We start from the raw sequence: 23,620 nt of genomic DNA, 5'->3' as shown, positions 1-23,620 counted from the left end.
TTTCTTTAAGTGCTACACAGAAGCCATTCCTCTTAGAATGAAATGATTTTGTAGACTTATTCTTTTCTAAATCATTAATCTTTTTGTAACATTCATTAGCTTTGTGCCCTTGCTTACCACAGTAATGAAATTTACACTTACTTCTATTTGGATTCCTATATGAATTATTATTATCTTCATACTTCCAATTCTTTCCATTAGATTGATTATCTTGTGTCCTTTGATGATATTGTTTTCCTTTCATTACAAATGCTTGAGATTCACAATCAACAATAGAGGATTATCTTTCTTTTATTTGATGTTTTTCTTCTTGGATTAACTTAGCACACAACTCATCAGATTTAATGCCTTTTAATTTATCAACAGTATCAAGTCCCCTTATAAAAGATTGATAACAGCCTAGAAGACTTTGTAAAAGTATTTGCACAAAATCCTTATCATCTATGCCTTTTCCAGGAGAAACCGATTCATTTTTCTTTTCCTTTAATTTACTTAAATGAGTCACTACTTCCTGTGAGCCTTTTAATTTTAGATTATACAGCTCTGTAGTGAGAGATATAATCCATACATCATCTGAATTTTGATACAAACTTTTCAAAATCTTCCATACTTGCACTCCACTTCTTTCCTTTCAAACTTCTAGAAAAACTTCTTTTGAAAGTGTTAACTTTATCAAAGCTACTACCTTCTTGTCTCTCCTATCCCAATCATCACATTCTTTTCTAGAACCTGTTGGTCTCTGCTCACTACCATTAGAAATATCATAATAGCTTTGTAGAGTTAGAGACATTTCAATTTGTGAAACCCAATCATAGTAATTCGTTCCATTCAATCTAACTGAGGGTAGATGAGTAGCAAGAGAATCCATTAATCAACTTCTCTTCTTTTTGAAAAAAAAATAGAACTTTCAGCACCTCAAACTTAAAAAGAACATGAAATTCTCACCAAACTTGTGTAGAGAATAGACTTAGCACCAATTTTTAGCTCACAATAAAGAAGATTAGAGATTTGCTCCAAAAAAGCCACTGCCCAAAAATCAGATCTGCTCTGATGGCATGAAGAAAACTTAAACAAGCTCAAGAGAAAAGAACAACAACACAAAACAAATTTGAAAGAGAAAGATATTGTTTATTGATTGATTTTTGCACTACAATTACCTCTCTCTATATAGAGACTTTTACATTTTCTAGAACCAAGAAAAGCTCAACTAATTTCATATGTGTAGAAGGTGAAGATGATAGAACTGCAAGTTTACTTAGTTGCCAATGAATGGACTGGAAGATGTCAATAACAACTTGCTATGTAGTTGTAACAAACAGAGATAATTACTCATTCAACACTGAAATTATTCCAAAAAAGGGCACTTAGAAATTGATCGTGGTTTATTAATACGGACAAAGAAAAAAAACATTAAACATCCACAATGAGAGTAGAGGTAATAGGAGAACAAGGTTTGCAATAGGCTTTACTAGACAACATTGTGAGAATAATAGTTTCAAACATTCAGGTTAAGGTGTAAAGTATACTTTATATTTCCCAAGTAGATAGTTGCATTGCCTATGAAAATTTTAAAACAAACCATCTCAGGCAACAAATGACTAAGGAGGTAGTTTTTTTTTCCACATCATCACCCAACTGGTTTTCCTCCTGAAACCTTCACATAAAGAGATCACATTTAAGACAAAACCTAATCCAATACCTAATATATCTAGTATCTGATATCTCCCACCTAAATATGTAAAGGAATCAAATTAAAAATGGATGGTGGGGATTGAAAGTTGAGGAAGGGTCCTCATTATCCCATCCATGACCCATGTAAGGTGTTTTAACTATTACAAATACTATTTTTGTTTGTGTGTTATAACATATTATATTAAAGTATAATATAATATAGACCTTAGTTTTGCATGCCATTTGTTTTCTATAGGAGTTGATGAAATCCAACTCCATAGCTCATGAAGATCACTGGCATGCAAATAGCATATTGAAGAGAAACCAAGAAGGAAGAGGTGGAGCTTGAAAAAACCCTAAATAGACATGAGAGAAAATATTGCAAAAAAAAGAAAATGTATTTACAATAAAAATGGAATAAGAAAATACAATGAGAGAGCCTGCATATAAAGGCCTCATGGAAGCTTGTAGAACAAGCTGAAAAGTGGTAGAAGATAAGGTTGACAACTTAGCATCCACAAAAAAGTGGAGCATGCTAGAAGGGAACAAACTCTAGTGTTGTCAACAACTCATCACTACAACAATTAACTAAATATTAAATAAATGCATTAACCTAAGTAAGCATAAGTAATAGAATAAATAATTAATACTTAATTAATTATTTACTCTAACACCCCCCCTTAAGTGCAACTTAGGGGAATGCCTTAAGCTCACAAAACTAAGCTAGAATGTAGAATGGGTCCCAACAACAAGGCCATGTTAGGTACCCATGTATAATGCAAAGAAATGCAACCTCTGCAAATGGGTAAAGAGAGAAAACCACGTGGGAAAAATCCTCCCCCAAAAAGAGGTAACCTGGCGAAGGACTGAAGAAGCCTCCAACTAGAGAAGTGTCCCCTAAAATAGGAACAAAAAGTGATCATGAAGAGCATCAATGAAGCATGAAGAAGCCCTAAAATCTACCATCAAAAAGAAATTGCTAATTTGAAGAACCTCCATGGAAGAAGAAGGCAGGAATTGAGCGTATCTATATGGTAGATGATCCATCTCACCGAAATGTATAGGCAGTCAACCACTGCAATCGCCTCATATATAGGATCAACCACTAAGTACATAGCTCACACTATTGAACCATTGAACCAAGTATGCATTAGAAGAAAAACATAAGCCCTCCCCTTGATGTAGACGGGGTGAGATGACAGGCAACTGAGAAGGTTGGCCAAAATGCCCTACAGACAGGACCAAGAATGACGAGAGAGGGAAGAGGTACAAACACCTATAAAGAAATGGTCACACTGATGCTACATGGGAAAACAAAAGGAAGAAGGCCTAAAATAGAAAACAACTATCCCCCTATGGTGCTTTATAAAAAAAGTGCAAGTACAACTATCTCAAAATAATGTTCATGAACCCGAAATGCAAGAGGGGCACTTTATCTCAGTGCATATACATAAAAGTGCTTGCAAATGATGTCTATAATGAATATAAAAGGAAAAAAGATGATACAAAAGATAGTGCAACCTAAAACAAAAGAAACCATGCCAGGAAAATGACCCTCGGACCTAAAACACCCAAGATATCTACCATAGAGAAAAAAAAGCCAAAAACATAATAGAAAGAGCATGGGCCAGAATCTAAGGAAAAAGACCACATTTCTAAAAAGGTGACAAAATCAACTTTCCAAAAATATGACGTTTTCAAAAAATTGGCACGGGATGCAAAAGATATGCATACCAGAGTCAAAAACAAAACTTTAGAATTTAACTAAAAAAATGAGAAACAAAACTACATCAAAACCTGAAAATACCTACACCAATGTCTCTGTCTTGGAACTAGCTTTCTAGCTCTTCTTTCAGATTGGAAAAATACCTTCGTATTCTCAAGTTATGGCCAAAAAATTGCAAGTAGGTCAAAAAGGACCTTGGAGAGGTGCAAGAGGCATGTTGATCCAGTGTTGATGTCATGTTGATGTCAGCATTTTATGCCAAAAAAATTTGACAACCTAGTAGCCGTCACAACAAAAAAGGTGCAACATGGTAGGTCCACGCGACAACCACATGGCAAAAGTTGATGTGGCAGGGTCGATGTGGCAAAGTGCCATGTGGCAACTAGCTTTCTAGCTCTTCGTTCAGATTGGAAAAATACCTTCGTATTCTCAAGTTATGGCCAAAAAATTGCAAGTAGGTCAAAAAGGACCTTGGAGAGGTACAAGAGGCATGTTGATCCAGTGTTGATGTCAGCATTTTATGCCAAAAAAATTTGACAACCTAGTAGCCGTCGCAACAAAAAAGGTGCCACATGGTAGGTCCACGCGGCAACCACATGGCAAAAGTTGATGTGGTAGGGTCGATGTGGCAAAGTGCCATGTGGCACCCATGCCATGTATCACATGTTGAGAGGTGCTGACTATTCAAAAAATTGCCAACTGAGCAAGATCCTCCATGCTGGCAGGTGACACAACATCCACATGAGCTGGGTGGTGAAGGAGTTGAGTTGGAGGGAGCAGAACAGTCAGAGCAGAGGGAATAGGTGGTGTCATTGAAGTGGGAGGCAGGAATAGGTGTAGAAAGTAGATGATGGGCGACAGTTGGGCCTGGGTTACCCAGTGGCAGTGTGGCCGACTGCGGTAGTCTGCAAGCCAAGTGTAGGCTCTGTGGCAGTGGCTTTTGGGTGTTGCAATGGTGGCCACTCGACAGGGCAACCTTTTTAATTTAAAAAAAAAAATTCTCCAAAAATCATCCGTACGACCATATGGAAGGGCCTCTAACAAAAAAAAAATTGCCTCCAAGATTTGTCTCCAAAATTGACAAATTTTATATGAATCTTGACTACAAATGACCTTCCAGATCCAATGGTAGTGTCTATTTGGGCCCAAAGTGCTCTGAAAAAATTCTCTTCCCTGAAGAAAAATGCACAAATAAACTAGGGTTTGTGTCTTTGAATCATAGTTTCAAAAAAACTTCAACAAAGCAGAGTAGGGAGGCTCTGATACCATGTAGGTGTTGATGACATCCAACTCCACAACTCACCAAGATCACCTGCATGCAAATAACCTATTGAAGGGAAACCAAGAAGGAAGAGGTAAAGGTTGAAAAAACCCTAAACAGACATAAAAGAGAATATTGCAAAACAAAGAAAATGTACTTACAATGAAAATGGCATGAAAAAATACAATGAGAGAGCTCGAATATAAAGGCCTCATGGAAGCTTGTAGAACAAGCTAGAAAGTGGTAGAAGATAAGGTTGACAACTTTGCATCCACAAAAAGGTGGAGTATGCTAGAAGGGAACAAAATCCCATGTTGTCAACAACTCATCACTACAACAATTAACTAAATATTAAATAAATGCATTAACCTAAGTAAGCTTAAGTAATAGAATAAATAATTAATAAATTACTCTAACATTTTCTCTTAGTTTTGCATATAGGTGGCAACAAGAGGAGAATATTTGTTTATAGCTGCTTAATGCATTTTGTTTGAATTTGAACGTGACAAAATATTGTGGACACAATTATATAATTGAGGATGGCTTAAATATCACACTAAGACTTGATTCTTAGACTAAAAAGTTATAGTCAAAATTGATTTATTTTTTCCATAATTTATTTTTTCTTTAATATGTGATGTAACTGTCTAATCAAATAATCAAATAAAAATGATGATAAGTCAAAGTGTACACTTATTACTATTAGGAAGATTTTTAAATCTCGGAGGCTTATTCTTGCTAATTAAAGAGATGCCAACAATTGAAATAAACATCAATAAAATAGAATACACAAATCAAAACTAGAAACAAACAAACTGAACCTATTCTTAGGTGGTGGTGATTGCTCATTCATTTGCATGCTCTTGGTCAATGGATGAAAAAAAAGATGTTCTAGAAAATAACCAAGCATGAAAATTAGTGGGATTTGTATAAGAAAAGATGTGATAGAGTGAAGTGGATTTACGAGATCAAAATGAATGTAAATGTCTATTTAAAAAGTCACAATGTAAGGTTTGTAGTTAGTAGTTATTCACAAAAGTCTTATATTGATTATAATATAATAATTTTATTGGTGGTTCATTTGGACACCTTTAACTAATAGTAACAATAATAGGTCAACTAAAAGTAGAAATATATCAAGGAGTTATAAAATCAACATTTTAAATTAATTTCTTAGAAGAAGAGTTATATGTAGATAATCATTATGAGCAATGAAGATAAAGTCTACAAATTCAAAAAAGTTCTTAATGAATTCAAACATGTTTCAAGATCTTGATATTATAGTATTGATTTTCATCTTTTACAAAATGATTTTAGTAGGTGTACTAAAGAGCACATATTATTGAAAAAAATGGAAAATGAATGCAATTTCTATGATTGTATTACTGTGTGTTCATAATTTGAGACTCACAAATGATTTTTTTTATTTGATTCATGCAAAGGAACTATGAAGATAGAATTTAGATGAGTGGTTTTCTTTTAAAAATGATCTTATTTTTATTTATTTTTGAAGTATCTTATCAGTATTAAGGTGAAACAAAATTAAAAATGGTATATATTCATTTCTCAATCTATGTTTGCAAATGTTGTTTTAAAAATGTTAAACATGACCTAATTTTTTTTTCCAAGTAAAAAATCTATTCAGATAGTTTTGAAATTGTGGAATGATGATAAAGGATCCAATGTTGATCAATTTTGTATGAAACATTATGGGAGTCTTATATTTAAAAATGGTGATTCTAAACATAATCTATGTAGTTAACATATTTGAAGGTCTGAGGAGTACAAAATATCCCCAGTGACAACTCTGGTAAAGAATTTAAAGACATATGAGTGGAAAGAGGAAATTTGAAATTCAATATTCAAGATGATTGGTCATATATATAATGATTTTGCAAGAAGTATCAATTATAGGAGGGTAAAAGCACAAACCTTTGTCACCCTTTTGTAAAGGAAAATGCTAACAAAAGTATAAGTGTTCACCTTCAATGACATAAAATTGATATTATTATTTTGAATTTGGAAATGAAGTAAACTAATGAAATGTGTAGAAATGGATGAATTTAGGATTATAAATAATTATTTGGAATAAGAATTTATATATTTTCCTAATTTTTATAGATAATTTTTTAGGTGTTAAAAAACACTGAAAATTAGGGTTCTAGTTCCCACCACAAAACTATATGCAAATAAAATCATTTTCCTTTGATCTAAGACTATGTTATTAATAATATATATATATCTAGAACAATCAAAAATAAAAATTAGCTTTAGAACTATATTTTCTCTTTTATAAGGATTGAAATTTCAACTCACCTGAAATCGATAGTTTTCATCTTGCACCACATTTTTAAAAAAAAAATCTATTCTAACCAAGAGAAAAATTATACATTCTAGAAGAGAACTGTCTCCTCTAGAATGTCATATAATTTTTAAGATTTTTTTTATATGATTTAATTTTTTTTTTTGTCTCAAAATCGATAACTTTTCTAGTGTTAAAATACCTAGTTGTGGATTTTTTTAATTTCAATATACTATATCTAATTAAAATACTATAAACTCTACATGATAATATTCTTGACTCTAAGCTTTATAAAATTAATTTTAAATTTTATTAAAAAAATATCATAAAAAATAGCAAGAGTTATTGAAACGCCACTTTTCTGAAATAATTTTATTTCTTTAGTAATTGGATATAAACTAGTATAAAACATGCATTTAATAGACATTTCCAATAAATGTATGAGACCATATATAACTTAGCTAGAATGAATTTATCTAGATCATATGTTTTAAAAAAATTGAATTTTAGATAGAAATACTCAAATTCAATGACATTGATAGGTTAGTCTGAAAGGTGACAAAACTTTGTACTTTTACCCAGGAAGATAACTTTTTGTTACATGATTTTCATTTTGAAATATCTCCATTATCATAGGCATCAAAGAAACAGTTTATTCATGCTTGTTCATCTACTAAAATAGATAATGTAAAGTAACAAAAAAGGTAGCATATCAAATAAATTAGATTGAGGAGAATGTTTAATGATACAAGACATGAACAAGAAGAAGCAAATAGGATCTATAGCAACAAAAACTCATTGATAGGACTATCTAAAAATATGATATATAATAAGAGAAGTAAACATATTAACATGAAGTATCATTTCATAAAGAGATGATAAGTCATGGAGAAAGTTTATAAGAACAAATTGCAAATGTAAATAATAGTGCATAGAAAGCTTTACCAAACTATTGAGATAAGAAAGATTTGTGCATTTCAAAGATACTTTATATGTCCTAAATGGTGGTAACCATGATTCAAGGAGAGTGTTATAAATAATCCCAAAGAACTTTCTTTACTCATCTATAGCTCTTCCTTCATTCTTCCCATGGGGCTTTTACTTAGTGAACTCATGGTATATTAAAGAATCTTCCTATTCTCAAGAAATATTGTTCCAAACTATTGTTTTTTATCACTCCTCTCCAATAACCACCCAATACCTCACCTACTCACTTCCCTATATAAACCCCACACCCTTATTCTAGAAACCTCCCTCTCCCCCAAAAATTTAGGTAATATATTGTCATCTTTCTTTTTCATTTTAAACACCCTAATATGAACACATGTGGTATTATCCCTTAGTGAAGATCCTTTGACCTTGCCATCATCACTTTGTTTTCTCTACTCATCAACAAGTTTAAGATTTTATTTTTCTATTCACTAGTACAATAACAATTTAAGAAAAAAACTATTGCATAATGTCTAATATCATACTTTCCCTCTCACAATGAGGATGCACATTAGTTGTAATTGACTATGTTGTTATTTTTGCTTTCATTTGGCATATCATAGGTTTGGGTAGAGTTTATTCTTATAAATGGATGATAGGAACTATATAATATAAGTTAACTATTTTGTAGCAGTAGTCAACAAAAGTCAATGAACATGGGATTTTTATTTTTATATTTTTATTAGTGTAAGAATGAATGACAACTTTATATTTATTTTAATATGTAATCAAATTTTTATTTTTAAAATATATATTTAGATATAAAATATGTTTTTGTTTCCTCTTTTATATCTCTATTTTTTTGGATGGCTTAATCAGACACTAAGGCTTAATTTTTAAGATAAAAGTGTTAAATAGTCAATTGACTTTTGTTTTCAAGCTTAATTTTTCCCTTAGTATGTGATGTTTAAGGATGACCCTATTTCTCTTCGTCCCTATTAATTTTGCATTTTAATATATTTCTTTCTCCTCTACCCTTTTCTTCACATTAATCACTACCACTCTTCACCTTCTCTTTAACAAACCCCTTATTTTTTGATAAGAGATTTTAAAAACTCTTGACACAATGTTAGCCACAACACACTCTCCTCATTCATGCACATGTCACTTGAAAATTTATCTCCTCCACTTTTAAAATTTGTGTTTATCCAATTTGTATGAAAACACATAGACATCTTTCTGATAGCACTTGGCATTTTACAAGATCTTCATTTGATAAATAGGAGATAATTTGCACATCAAGTCAAATTGTGATATTGCTATCAGAATTTAACTATGTAATTTTTGAGTTAAACTACAGAATTAAATTCTGATAGCAATATCACAAAGATCTTCGTTCTCAACCTCTATTTCACAATATATTTTGAGCCTTCATTTTGACCACCACAAATCTCTAAGTTGAAATCTCACCATGAATTCTTTAAGAAATTCACTTGGCATCAAACATATGCTATTAATATACCATATTTGACATTCATCTTTCATATCATTTATATTTGCAATTGAAGATGAATCAAATAGACAAAAGTTAGGAACAAAACATTGTCTTAAAGAAAATTATTTAGCATTTTTCTTTCAGCATTCCTCTCCTCTTTTTAGTCACTTTCTTTTAACCATGAGTTAGTTGGATACTATATCTAATCTCTTAGGCGAGGTAACTGAATTCTTCTAAAAGGAAAGCATTTCCTCAAGAAGAAGCAATATTCATTTCATAGAGAATGAAGCTAAGTATAAAGCCACATAATATGATTTGCCTTTATTCGCAAAGATAACAATAAGGGAAAAGAAGAACGTATGAGATTATCTCACAAGTTAAGCATGATAATAATTACAACACAACACAACAAAGAAACCAAACAAGAGAAAAAGTTATAAAGAGAAAAAGCCATGGAGAAACCCATAAATGGGCTCTACTAATTATAGGTCCAGTCTACTAATTTATAGAGGAATACATATTAAATGTTATCTTGACTATGCATAGAGTTAGCTATTACAATTAATGTTGGATGGTGAGGTTGGTGTGTAGACAGTGCTTGGATGGCTAATGGCGACTGCTTGTCTGTTTCTTTTGGCTGTTTGTCTATGTCTATGGATGATAGGTAGGTGGGAGAAATTAATTTGCCAACACTCCCCCCTTTAATTTCTTCCACAAATGCTACTGCATTTATATTGTTTTTCCTTGTCATAATTACTTCGAGTTTTATGGCTTACCCCTAACCAATGTAATACAAATGGTTTCTAGCTGACAAAAAACTTTTCATTTGAATGGTTTCGGCTAACCACAAACCTCGCATAAGAGCGGTGATTACAAACCACCACACAACACAAAATGGTTTTAGATTACCACTAACTCACATGATGTGGAAACATCACAAATGGTTTTAGATTTCCAAAAACTCACATGATGTAGAAACATTGTAAATGGTTTCAGATTACCAAAAACTCACATGATGGGAAAAACTATCATCACTTTGGCTTTTCTCCTTCTTGACCTGCATCAGACTGATTACTAAGTCAATATAAAAAGAAATCCATCTACCGAGATACATGGGTACCCAACCACTGTACTTGCTAGTTCTATAAGAATCCTTTTTGAGTACATGGTTTATCAATATGTCAAACCAAACTCTAGAGTGTCGGATACAACCAATAATGCACCCCTTACAATAGCTCATTGACAAACAACTCTAATTCAATCTCCATCACTTGATTGGGGGATATCAATGTAGAAAACTTCTATTACATTGACTGCTATCAAAAACAACATAGCCTTCACAATTGATTAAACATTTTCTCACATCTGATCCTAACACTTTTATCCAATCAGCACACACGCAGACCTTTGCATCATCACATACCTTGGAATTTCTTTGAATCATGACAACCAACTCACCACCAGTCCAAACTACTTTCACTTTCTATTCTATAACATCAAACACACATACTTCAAATACAAAGACATAATAAACATTTTCATGATCAATATCTTCCATGCCACGTGTATGCATTCTTTGGCACTCTCACTTGCATAGAGATGCTCCACATGCTTCTAATCTATGAATAACAGTGTCACACAATGCTAACTCAAACACACTTCAACTTTGACTTCCTTCTTTTCATGGCTTCTCTCATTGTTATAGCAGGCCTTCAATCTCTCATTTTATTCTTTTCACTCAACTCAAAGTGCACATTTCTACGACCACATTGCTTAGATTCCTTGACAGCTCATGGTGAATGAAGAACACAATATTAATCAAATACATAATATGATGTACTGCTCCATAAATAATTGCTATTCCCTTAACACCTTTTAGCTCTTTCAGCTCACTTAACAAATTAACATTCACCTATCTTCATTCCATCTTTGTTATGGGAAGCTTTTCACCCCTGCAGACTTCTTCAAGAGAGAATAACAATCCTCCACACTTCTCAATCATAATCTTTAGCCATAGTTCTTCAGACTCTTGGAATGTTAACCATAAGCTCTGATACCATGATAATAATTACAGCACAACACAACAAAGAAGCCAAACAAGAGAGAAAGTTATATAAAGAAAAAGCTATAGAGAAACCCATAAAATGGGTTCTGCTGATTACAACCCAGTCTATTAATTTATAGAGAATACATATTAAATGTTATCTTGACTATGCATAGAGTTAGCTATTACAATTAATATTGGACAGTGAGGTTGGTGTGTTGGACAGTGCTTGGATGGCTAAGGATGACTGCTTGACTGCTGCTTTTGGCTGTTTGTCTATGGCTGTGGACGGTAGAGAGGTGGGAGAAATTACTCCGCCAACAAAGCATAAGACAACATAATATCATTTGTGAGCATTCCAAAATAAAGTACTATATTCCAAGAATCCGTAAGAAGGGAATTTCAAGTCTCTGTCATTAATAAAGTTAGAATGACTTGACTTCAAAATTAAAATCACAGAGGTAATCAGTGTGGAAGAAGGTAAGCGGAACATTTGTTACTGTGATGCTGTTTTAAAAAAATACAGAATGAACGTGCTTCAGTAGAGCGAAGAAATTAAATAATTGTTGGTGTTTCTTCCAATTCTGCCTGTGCTGAGATTGTGAGAGCTGCTGGGCAAAATGGAATCGAATCTTCAGCTGGGTAAGGCGTTTCTTGCCGTCTCTGTGTTCTTAGCATTTGTTGTGGAGGCGTGGAGAAGTGGGGATAAGTGGGTTCAGGGCAGTGCTCTCACTCTCACTGCCTTCACCGTCCAATTTCTTGGCTACTTTGATGCCCAAAACGTCAATCCCTTTGGAAAATCAAAAGAAAAGGAATTGCAAACGCTGTTGAACAAGCAACTGTCTGTCGATATTGCTTGACTCATTTTCTGCACATTTCTGGGATGCGTGCTGCCTGGTGTGGCCTTTCATGGCTCTGAGGGAATGTGGTCAAGCATTGCAGCTGTAGCTGTCAGTCTTTGTCTGCATATGGCCAGCGAGGTTTACGTGCTTCGGAATGTTGACCACCCCACATTCAGAAATGGAGGAGGTCAGATGTTTATTTCATCTAGTGCGCTTCTATTGATTGCACCTATTTCTCTTGTGCTTTATCTTGGCTTGGCAGTTATAAATTGTAAGTTTACTCGTGACCGTCTGAGTATCAAGATTCCTAAAATGCTTTCGGGACGGGTACAAAGCGAATTGCTTCATGGAAAGGAGGACCGTGAGGTATTCAAGTGGTGGGCTGTAGTTCGTGGTTGTCAGCAAGAATTTTGGCTGGTCAGCTCTGCTTTCAGTCCAGCGGTGTTAGTGATCGTGACGGCATGTGTTGCAGTTGTCGTGAGCAAAGCAATATCTCGCCAATCTCTTTGCATGGAAGTAGTAGTAGCGTGAAGTGGACATTGTGCCTGCAGTGCGTTTTCATACTCACAGGATGGATTATCCTCTTTTGGAGATGGCTAATATTTCTCTTCCTTTGTCTAGCACGCCAATCTTCTAATCTTTTTGGTGCGCCAGTGGTTTATGAGTTCTCTTTTGTCAAATTGACTATGGTATATGAAATTCGCTTCTGCCGTTTACTATACCTTTTCGTCCGCACAAAATTGAATGTGAGGGCACTTGATAATCTCTCGCATTTCAAATTTATACGAGCATGTGTGCAGATATTGTGGAGAATATTAGCATTCTCAATCTTCTCTCCAATGATACTTACGATGTCTCTCTTCAGTTTTGTAATTTGTCTACTCATGCTCTTCCACTTTTTCGTCTGGTTTTTGTCGAGGTTGTTGCTGTGGATTGCCGATGCTGCGCACAACATCCACTGTGTGAACAGGTTCAAAGATTTGGTTTCAAATACAGAAGTTCAACTCTTCACAGAAGCCCACGAAAGTGTGTATGTGACTGAATCATCAAACCAGGAATCGAGGCGGGTGATGAAGGATGCTTATGCCAAGGGCCAAAATTCTCGAGAAAAGCTATCAAAGGTATCTCTATCAATGGAAGTCGTGAAGCAATCATAAATCTACTTTCCCAGATTAAACCTGAAGTTAAATTTTCTACCAAGGGGTATGGAAGATGGCAGCAGTCGCGACAATTTCTATCGTTGCTGAGCTTGCCTATGATCGGGATTGGAATGAGATTGTGAAGGACGCTGTGCAAGCTTACTGGGAGGCATGAGATCTACTGGAAATTCTAGACTTTCTTGACAACATAACAATGAATCCCTTCAATTTATTTGGCCCAGGCAACACCCGAGCTTATCAAATGAGTCTAGAAGCTGACTCCAGGATGCAGAAGATAGAAAAGCTGATTGAAATGCAAAGGCATCATCATGAAAATGCAGCTTTAACGTTTGACGAAGTTGTTAAAATTGTTGGGAAGTTTGCAGAGAAAGGGAAAGCTTTAAATGGACACAATAACAAGCTCTGTCAATATTGGAGTGACAAGAGAGCTCTTGATGGATTAAAGTATCGTGAAGGTACACGTGATGTAAAAGGATTTAGCATGAAATGTGTGTGTCAGGCCATTTCTAAGGAACCTTACAGCAACAAGATGGAATTGGTGGACAGAGCAGTGAAATGCTTGGTAGATATAATATCATTTTCTGTTGTAAGGGTACCACAAGTTTTACCTGAATACTGCAGGAAATGGGCAGAAGAATTCAAGGAAGAGAACCTAATAAAAGCACTTGCAATACAAGAGAAGTTGAGGGCAATAAAGGAAAACTAGCCGACAGCGCAATCTGAAGATAAAATAGCAATTGACATTTTACGTTTACAAGAAGTCTTAACTCAATGCTGTTGGAAATGGGCAGGAGAACTCAAAGAAGAGAATTTATTACAAGAAAAGTTCAAAGCGATAGAAGAAGTGCCGACTTCAGAGATCCATCACCACTAAAGAAGCCGGATTTAACTAAAAAGGCTTGGCATCCTTAGTATCTTTTGGTGAAAATCAGTAGCTCTTATTCTTTCAGTTGTAAATTTGATTAGATTAAATGAGGGGTTAGATATAGTTTCACTAGTTTAGACTTTATAAACTGTTAGTTTTCAAAAATTTGAGAGCTTAAATTTTGAACTGCTAACAGTGTTATGAAATCTATAAAACCACCTTTAAACATCTATATATATTATTTTTAGAAAGATCCCTTCTATCAAACCTCAGTCTAAGACTCTCTGTTCCCTCTAAAACTCCCTTCCCTCAAACCTCAGTCTAACACTCTTTCTTCCCTCTATCAATGCTTCAGATATGAAGTTTTGTGATTCAAATGTAATTTGAGTTAGATCTGTTGCTCTAGTTTGTTGCTTCTATTATGTTTCAGTTCCTCCCACAGATTTTGCTCGATTTTTGACTATTTGCTATTTCTAAACAAAATTCTAAGTTCTTTCAGAACTCTGTTTATTTTAATTTAAAAAATTCCCATCTTGCGTCTGATTCTTTTAATTAGAATTATTTTTGTCCTGCTATTTTTTAAAATCTAATCTGACCTTGTGAGTGGGTTTCAAATTTAAAAGTTATAATTGTTGATAAGTAGGAGATATTTTCTTAGTTATTCGGGCTCGCCATAAGTCAGTTCAAACCAGTATGTGATTCTGGTTCTGGTTGGGTTCGCCACGAATAAGAGCAGGGTACCAAAATTTGAGAGGTGGTTAGAACTAGCAGGCAACCAATTGGAACCCGGGTGAATTTGTGTTGCCCAGGTCGAAGTTCTATTGAACCCAGACAAATTTCTCCCAGCGGATGGCATTTAATAAGTCTAGTTTACATTAGTGAAAACTTTTGTTTCCACCATAATTTTTTACTGTCGGCATGTAATAAGAGCAGTTCATACATTATGTAAACTATTGTTTCAAGCGATGGAGTTAGCGTACGCTTTTGTTTATTACGATTATACACTTTTGTATTATGCTGCAGATTAAAGAGTAACCTGGAAGAATGTAAGAGATCAAGAATATGAATAAAAGAATTTGGGTTTGTGTGTAAATTATGTGTATTTCTTTATTTTCTTTGTTTTGTCATGTTCTTTTTCTATTTTAGAATTTACCTCTGGTATTAGAGCAGACGAAGATCTTGGGGTGTGAAGAGTGTTTGTGAGATTAAGTGCGCTGAATTTTTTTTTAAGAATTCTTTGAAATATGAATTGATAAAGTTAGAGAAGTGTAGTTCAGAACAAATCGTGAAAGAGAGTATTATTCAAGAGATTTTCAGAATTTTTGTGAGTTGACAAAGTGGCTGAAAGGAAGAGTGATATTGTGGTAGAACATGCTCCTTGCCATTTCTATCACAGTATGGTTCTTCCTTTCAGCCTCTCCATTTCGTTGAGGTGTGTAGACAATGTGAGTTGTCTCTTGATCCCATTCATCTCACAAAAATTATGAAAATCTCTTTAGCAACTCTCCTCCACGCTCTATTTTGAATTACATTTATCTAATTTTATCAATTCATCTACTGTCACAGGGCTAGATTTAGCTCACGCCTAGGTCAACCTTCTCCCTTAGAATCTCCAACCATGTGTGGCACTAACAATCACTACTAGTGACTTCTCTTCTCATCTAGCCGATCCTGTTCACCTAGACTATGCCTTACCCCAATCTTCATCAAGTGTCCACACACTCATCTGCCTTAACATACAGCCCTATGGAATAGAAGTGCATGATGAATCACAATAGTTCTAATTCCTTTTCTTGCACCAATAATGCATCCTTGAGCTCCAAGCCCTACTCCTGTTCAACCCAAGCTGAACCCCTTACTTAGCCCTTTATGTCTTCACCTTGGCATCCCCATTACTTACTCCAATACTAGCCATATGTGATCTCAACTCCTCGAGTCTCATGATCAGCTTTAATCACCATTATGCCACTTCTTGAATGCTGAGAAGTACCATAGCTCCCCTTGCTCAATTATGCACGCTACCTAAGAAATGCACTACACCACTGCATCGAGACTCACCATGACTCCCTCGCCGAACAACACATCCCATTTTCTATACTGGACTGCCATGGCCCTTGAGATACCTTATCCCAATGCAAATATGATCCACCAAGTAACCTAGATGTGCACCCAATGCAACAACCCCTTTAAAACTGTCATGCCTAGATAAGTAGCTCCACAACACTTCCTCACATAAGCTCACCATAAACCCCAATGCTTCTTACTCGGACAAACCGTTTGCCTCCTACCATGGGACTAGGTACTTCACAAGCTTTCAGACTGTAGAGAATTTATATTGAGTCATCACCATCATTGGTTCAGCTACTTCGCTTCACTTAGATAGGTACCCTTCACAAATTGTCTGATTGAGTCCTGTTAGATCAAATTGTGAGTCTCAACATCAAAGGAGAGAATGTTGAAAACTGATGTTGAAGTCACCATCAAAGCACTGCCAATTCTCTAATTCATTGTAGTTTTAATAAGCATGATTGTTACATATGATAGGGTGTTTAGATTTGCATGAGTCTAGGAAGTCTAGTTTATATTAGTTAAAACTTTTGTTTCCACCATAATGTTTTACTATCAACATGTAATAAGAGCAATTCATACATTATGTAAACTGTTGTTTCAAGTGATGGAGTTAGCGTAGGCTTTTGTTTATTATCGTTATACAGTTTTGTATTATGCTGTAGGATAAAAAGTAGTCTACAAGAATGTAAGAGATCAAGAATATGAATAAAAGAAATTGGGTTTGTGTGTAAATTATGTGCATTTCTATGTTTTCTTTATTCTGCCCTGTTCTTCCCTTGTTTTAGAATTTGCACTTACGGCATTCCATGAGACCAAATCTGATATTTTCCCAAATACTGCACATGCCTTGTTTATACGTCAACATTTTGTGTACATGTCTACCAGAGTACTTGTCATTATAACATCAGATGGAAGTCCAATTCCAGTTTTGCTGTTATGGCTATTCATAACCGGTTCGAAAGTTCTCATTTTGGCATTGGCGGAGAGGATACGGGCAAAGGTGATTGAATCTAGCTTTACACTTGCTAATTGTTATTAGAAGATTCCCACGCGAAAAGTTCTCAACATGTCCATTTTGTGTTAGTTTTGTTAGCTTTGGACATCTGTTTATCCATTTGCTATTATTTAGCAAGTAATTGTTTTGCTAACTAATTGGTTAGATTATAAACAAATATTTGTTAATTAATTGACCACTTTTGGAAACAACTAGAAATTGACTTGGTTAGGGTTGTTAAGTTGTTTTAATCTCAACCGTCGATTGTAAATCAATCTCGGCTGTTGGTTTACCAATAGGAGTAGTATAAAAGGAGGTCAAGAGGATATTTGGAGAATATGAAGTTTGAAAAAATGTTTGCAGTGTTAGCAAACAGTCTTGCAGTGTTAGCAAGGGCGCAGTGTTAGCGTGGGAATAGCAGTGAGGAATATCAGCAGGATAAATTAGGAGGTTGTCAGAATTCTGCCAGTAAGAGGCAAGGAATTTTGTATCTCTTGATTTGCTGAAGTTTAATATAATTTCTCATCTGTAGAACTGATTTTCCCTTAGGGGTTTTTCTAGGGACAATTTGTCCAAAAATATTGTGTTCATTGTGTTGCACATTTCTTTCCGTATTTTATAAGTGAAGTTGAAGTTGTGTTATTTTTCAATATTAGCTGTAAATTTATTTTCAGCAATTTAATAATCGTTTATGATAGGAGATTAATAATTAGTGACTGCAATAGTTAATTTTTTCACATGGTATCAGAGCATTGTTAAGGGTAGAAGAGTTTTTCCCTAGGAAATAAATTTTGATCTCTTTAAATTTATTATTGCTTTAAACCCTTGAGATGGCTTCAGCTGGTTTGAGAGATCAGGATAGATTGGATGGTGCCTCAAATTTTGGTGTCTGGAAGGCTAGAATTTCTTTATTGTTGGAAGAGAATGGTATCAAGGATTATGCTACCAGTGTTGTACCTGTACCAACGGATGCAACACAACTTGCAGCATATAGAAAGGACGATGCCAAAGTGAGGAGGATTATCCTTGATGGTGTCAAGGATCATATTGTTCCACATATCGCAGAGCTAGATACGATGAAGAAGATGTGGGACACCATTCTGAATCTATACCAGAATGCTACCACTAACAGGAAGTTGATTCTCAGAGAGAAGCTAAAGAATACTCGAATGAATCAGGGAGAAGACATCACAAGTTATCTTACCAGGCTCAAACTTGTCAAGGACGAGTTAGCAGCTGTTGGAGATAGTCCTAGTGATGACGAGCTAGTGAGAATAGCCCTAAATGGGTTTACTAAACAATGGAGTGTCTTTGTTCAAGATGTTAGTAGACGAGATACTTTACTGAGTTGGGATCGACTATGGACTGATTTCACTCAGGAGGAGTTTAGACTAAGTCTTGTCAATGGGGCCAACAAGAGTCACAAAAATGAGGTGGAACAAGAGAATGTTTCCCTAGCGGGTAAAGGGAAAGCAAAGAAGCGATCTAGCAAAGGATCGAATTCACAAAATGAAAAGAAGAAGAAGGACCTTTCTAAGGTCAAGTGCTTTGGATGTCACGAGTTTGGCCACTATGTCAGTGATTGCCCAGAGAGGAAGAAGGGTAAGAAGAAGGTGGCAGCTTCAGCAAGTGCGGAAGAACTCTCCAGTAGAATGGAAGATGAGTTTGCCCTCATAGCTTGTATGGTTAGCTCAACCTCACATTGTGTTTGGTATATAGATAGTGGGGCGTCATTTCATATGATAGGAGTTAGAGAGTACTTCTCCAGTTACAAGGAGGAGGACACCAACATCTAGATTTATATAGAAAACTTGTCCAAAGTCAACCCTGTTGGGAAAGGGACTGTTTAGTTTTAGAGGGAGAATGGAAAGATAATTCCACTTCATGATGTGTTATATGTGCCAGGCTTAGGTATGAATTTGATTTATGTATCTATTCTTCAGGATAGGGGGTATAATGTACTCTTTAGAGGGACAAATGTGTTGATTAAGCACAAGAATTGGAAATCACCCATAACTATTGGAGTTAGGAGTGGTCGCCTTTATAGATTGTAGTTTGATACTCCTAAGGCACTCATGAGCAACAATAATCCTAGAGATCTTGGAGAGCTATGGCATAGGAGGATGGGCCATATTCATCATGAAGCACTTAGATTGCTTCGTGAGACAGTGACAGGTGTTCCAGAGGTGAGCACAGAGCATGACGATGTATGTAAGTGATGTGTGTTGGGGAAGTTTGTGAAAGCATCTTTTCCAAGGAGTGACACCAGATCTAAGGGTGTTCTTGATCTAGTACATTCAGATGTTTGTGGACCAATGTCGACGAAATCTCTTAGAGGATATGAGTACTATGTTACTTTTATTGATGATTTCTCTAGAAAGACCTAGATATACTTCTTGAAGACTAAGGATGAGGGTTTCAGTTGATTCCAAGAGTTCAAGGCTCTTGTGGAGAACTTGACAAGAAAGAAGATAAAGGTTCTTCGGTCAAACAATGGAGGCGAGTACAAAGGAAATGTCTTCTAGGAGTTCTGCACTAGAGAAGGAATCAAGAGAGAATGGACTGTTCCTTACAATCCACAGCAGAATGGAGTTACTGAGAGGAAGAACCATTCTATATCGGAGGCAGCAAGAGCTATGCTACATGACCAAGACATGCCCCATTACTTATGGGCAGAGGCATGTAATACAACAGTCAACATTCAGAATAGAGTTCCACACAAGGTGCTAGGGAAGATGACACTAGAGGAGGCTTTCACAGGGAAGAAGCTAGATGTTAGTCACTTCAGGATATTCAAGAGTTTGGCATATTGTCATATTCTTGGAGATACACGTACAAAGTTAGATCAGACTGCAGAGAGGGGGTACTTTGTTGGGTACAGTGAGACCTCAAAGGCATCTAGGATTTTCATTCCAGGGACTAAAAGAATTATTGTTAGATGGGATGTCAAGTTCATGGAGGACAAGGCATTTAGGAGATCTAGAGATTTGCTAGCAGATGATCAGAGTGAGCAGCCAACAGAAGCTCCAAGACCAAGTCAAGAGAAACAAAGCTCAAGTACAGTTACCAGTACGAGTGTAGACTCAGTTAGTGAAGATTCACAGAGTATGGAGTAACAGGTGCAACAAGAAATGCATCTAAAAGACTTAGAGGTTGACATTTCATCCTCTATAGTTGGGAACGGGAACCATGTGGTTCCAGATACACAAAGGGATACTCAGGAGTTTGTGGGAGCTCCTAGGAAGAGTACTAGACAGCAAAGATAACCAGCCAAGTTCAATGACTATGTGGCATTATTTAGTCGGTAGATAGTGAGCCTTCTAGCTATCAAGAAGCTGTAGAATATTAGGTATGGCGAGATGCTATGGTTGAGGAATATTCTTCAATAATGCAGAATGATGTGTGGGAGGTAGTACCTAGACCAACAAATAGGGCTGTAGTTGGATCATGCTGGATCTATAAGATAAAGCATAGTGCAGATGGTAGCATCGAGAAATACAAGGCAAGGTTTGTGGCAAAGGGGTTCTCTTGGAAGGAGGGAATAGAATTTGAGGAGACATTTGCTCCTGTTGCTAGGTATACTTCTATACAAGCTGTAATCTCACTTGTACCATAGATGGGATGGAAAATCCATCAAATGGATGTCAAGACAACATTCCTTAACGGTGAGTTGAAGGAGGAGGTATACATAGAACAACCAGAAGGCGTTGTAGCACACAACAAAGAGACCCACGTGTGCAGATTGAAGAAAGCATTGTATGGACTCAAGCAGGCTCCTAGAGCATGGTATGAGCACATTGATACATACTTGCAGAAAATGGGCTTTGTGAAGAGTGAAGTAGATGCTAACCTCTACTACTTGATGGTTGGGGGTGAAATTCTCATTCTTGTTCTTTATGTGGATGACCTATTTCTTACAAGTTCACTAGGGCTCATAGTGGATTGCAAGAGGAACCTTGCAGAAGAGTTCGAGATGAAGGATTTAGGACTTATGCACTACTTTCTAGGCATGGAAGTGTGGCAGATAGATGGGGAGATTTTCCTTGGTCAAAGGAAATATTGCATTGAAATCTTGAAGAAATTTGGGATGGAGGATTGCAAAGCCATGTCTACACCCATGATCACGAATTGGAGGAAGGTAGATACAACTAAGGAGAAGGATGTAGATCCCACTTTATATAGATAGTTGATTGGTTCGCTTATGTATTTGGTCAACACTAGGCCAGATATAGCATTTGCAGTTAACTCTCTTAGTCAGTTCATGGTTAAACCAAAGAGAATGCATTGGATAGCGACTAAGCATGTGCTACGTTACTTGCATGGTACAATTGAGTATGAGATCATATATATTCGAGGTGAAGGTATTAGGTTGATAGGCTATACTGAAGCAGATTGGGCAGGAAGTACAAAAGATGAAAGGAGCACTTCAAGGTGTTGTTTCAACTTGGGATTAGGAGTTGTATCTTGGTTCAGCAGGAAACAGAAGTCTGTGGCTCTAAGTTCAGCAGAAGCAGAATACATAGTAGCTAGCATGGCGACATGTGAAGCTATATGGCTTCGAAAGTTGTTAGTAGCCTTGTTTGGTCAGAAGGTTGAGACTACTGTGATACATTGTGACAATCAGAGTTGCATCAAGTTGTCTGAGAATCCAGTGTTTCATGATAGGTCTAAACATATAGATATCAGATATCACTTCATCAAAGATTGTGTACAAAGGGGAGTTGTTCAGCTATAGTACATACCTATAGAGGAGCAGGTAGTAGACATTCTGACTAAGGCATTGGGGAAGGAAAAATTTATCTTCTTCAGAGATAAGTTAGGTGTCCTGCAGAATAGCTTCCTCGCTAAGAGGGAGTGTTAGTTTTGTTAGATTTGGACAGCTATTTGTCCATTTGCTATTATTTAGCAAGTAATTGTTTTGCTAACTAATTGGTTAGATTATAAACAAATATTTGTTAATTAATTGACCACTTTTGGAAACAACTAGAAACTGACTTGGTTAGGGTTGTTAAGTTGTTTTAATCTCAACCGTCGATTGTAAATCAATCTAAGCCACGGTTGGTTTACCAGCAGGAGTAGTATAAAAGGAGGTCAGGGGGGCATTTGGAGAATATGAAGTTTGGAAAAATGTTTGCAGTGTTAGCATGGGAATAGCAGTGAGGAATATTAGTGGGATAAATTAGGAGGTTGTCAGAATTTTGCCAGTAAAAGGCAAGGAATTTTGTATCTCTTGATTTGCTGAAGTTTAATATAATTTCTCATCTATAGAACTGGTTTTCGCTTAGGGGTTTTTCTAGGGACAATTTGTCCGAAAATATTGTGTTCATTGTGTTGCGCATTTCTTTCCGTATTTTATAAGTGAAGTTGTAGTTGTGTTATTTTTCGATATTAGTTGGGAATTTATTTTCAGCAGTTTAATAATCATTTATGATAGGAGATTAATAATCAGTGACTGCAATAGTTAAATTTTTCACATTTTGAACATCCCCTGCAATTATTGCATTCCATGAAATTGAATCCTGATGGGACATTTTGTCAAATACCTCATGTGTCTCGATACTTGCATATTTTACATACAAGGTTACAAGCGCACTTGCAACCACAACATTCGACAATAATCCACTTTCAAATTTGACTGATGCTTTGATGGATCTCCGCACCCTACTTTAGATCTCCCATTTGCCCACATCCTGGGATGATACTTATATAGGTTATAGAGTTAGTCTAGTTTCATATCTATGAATTGCATATTATAAAAAGTTTCCAATGCAAATTGAAATAATGAAATCCAGCAAGCTCACTATTCTGTTACAATCACCTGATAGCTTCGATTTCACATCTCCAGAGATATCATGTGAAACTTGTTACAAAGGGGTAAAGCTTCTATTGTAATGTATTCATCTTTTATTCAATTAATTTAATTAATTACAGTATTACAAGGCAGAAGCTTCTAGAGTATGCATTAATTATTGGGAAGGGGGAAGCCTCTAGTAATTTAATTTTCTAGAAGCACAATTAAATATTGTATTGCAAGGGAGGAGTTTCTAGAGAGTGCATTAATTATTGGAAAGGGGAAGCTTCTAGCACTTGCAATTAATTAATATTTGGTATCCTTTTAGAAGGGGGTAGGGAAAGTATAAATAGCGGTGGGAGCCTCATTATTTAGCATGGGATTATTATGAATTAAATTTGATAAAATCTTGGAGGTGTGAGTTAGAGATTTGGTCTTGGCATTAGAGGACGTTCATCTTCTCTTGTAA

Source organism: Cupressus sempervirens, chromosome 8 (assembly GCF_028749045.1).
Source record: "Cupressus sempervirens isolate cs-2001-9-10 chromosome 8, ASM2874904v1, whole genome shotgun sequence".
Classification (NCBI taxonomy): domain Eukaryota; kingdom Viridiplantae; phylum Streptophyta; class Pinopsida; order Cupressales; family Cupressaceae; genus Cupressus; species Cupressus sempervirens.
The sequence above is the reverse complement of the archived record's forward strand: the minus strand, read 5'-3'. Positions refer to the sequence as shown.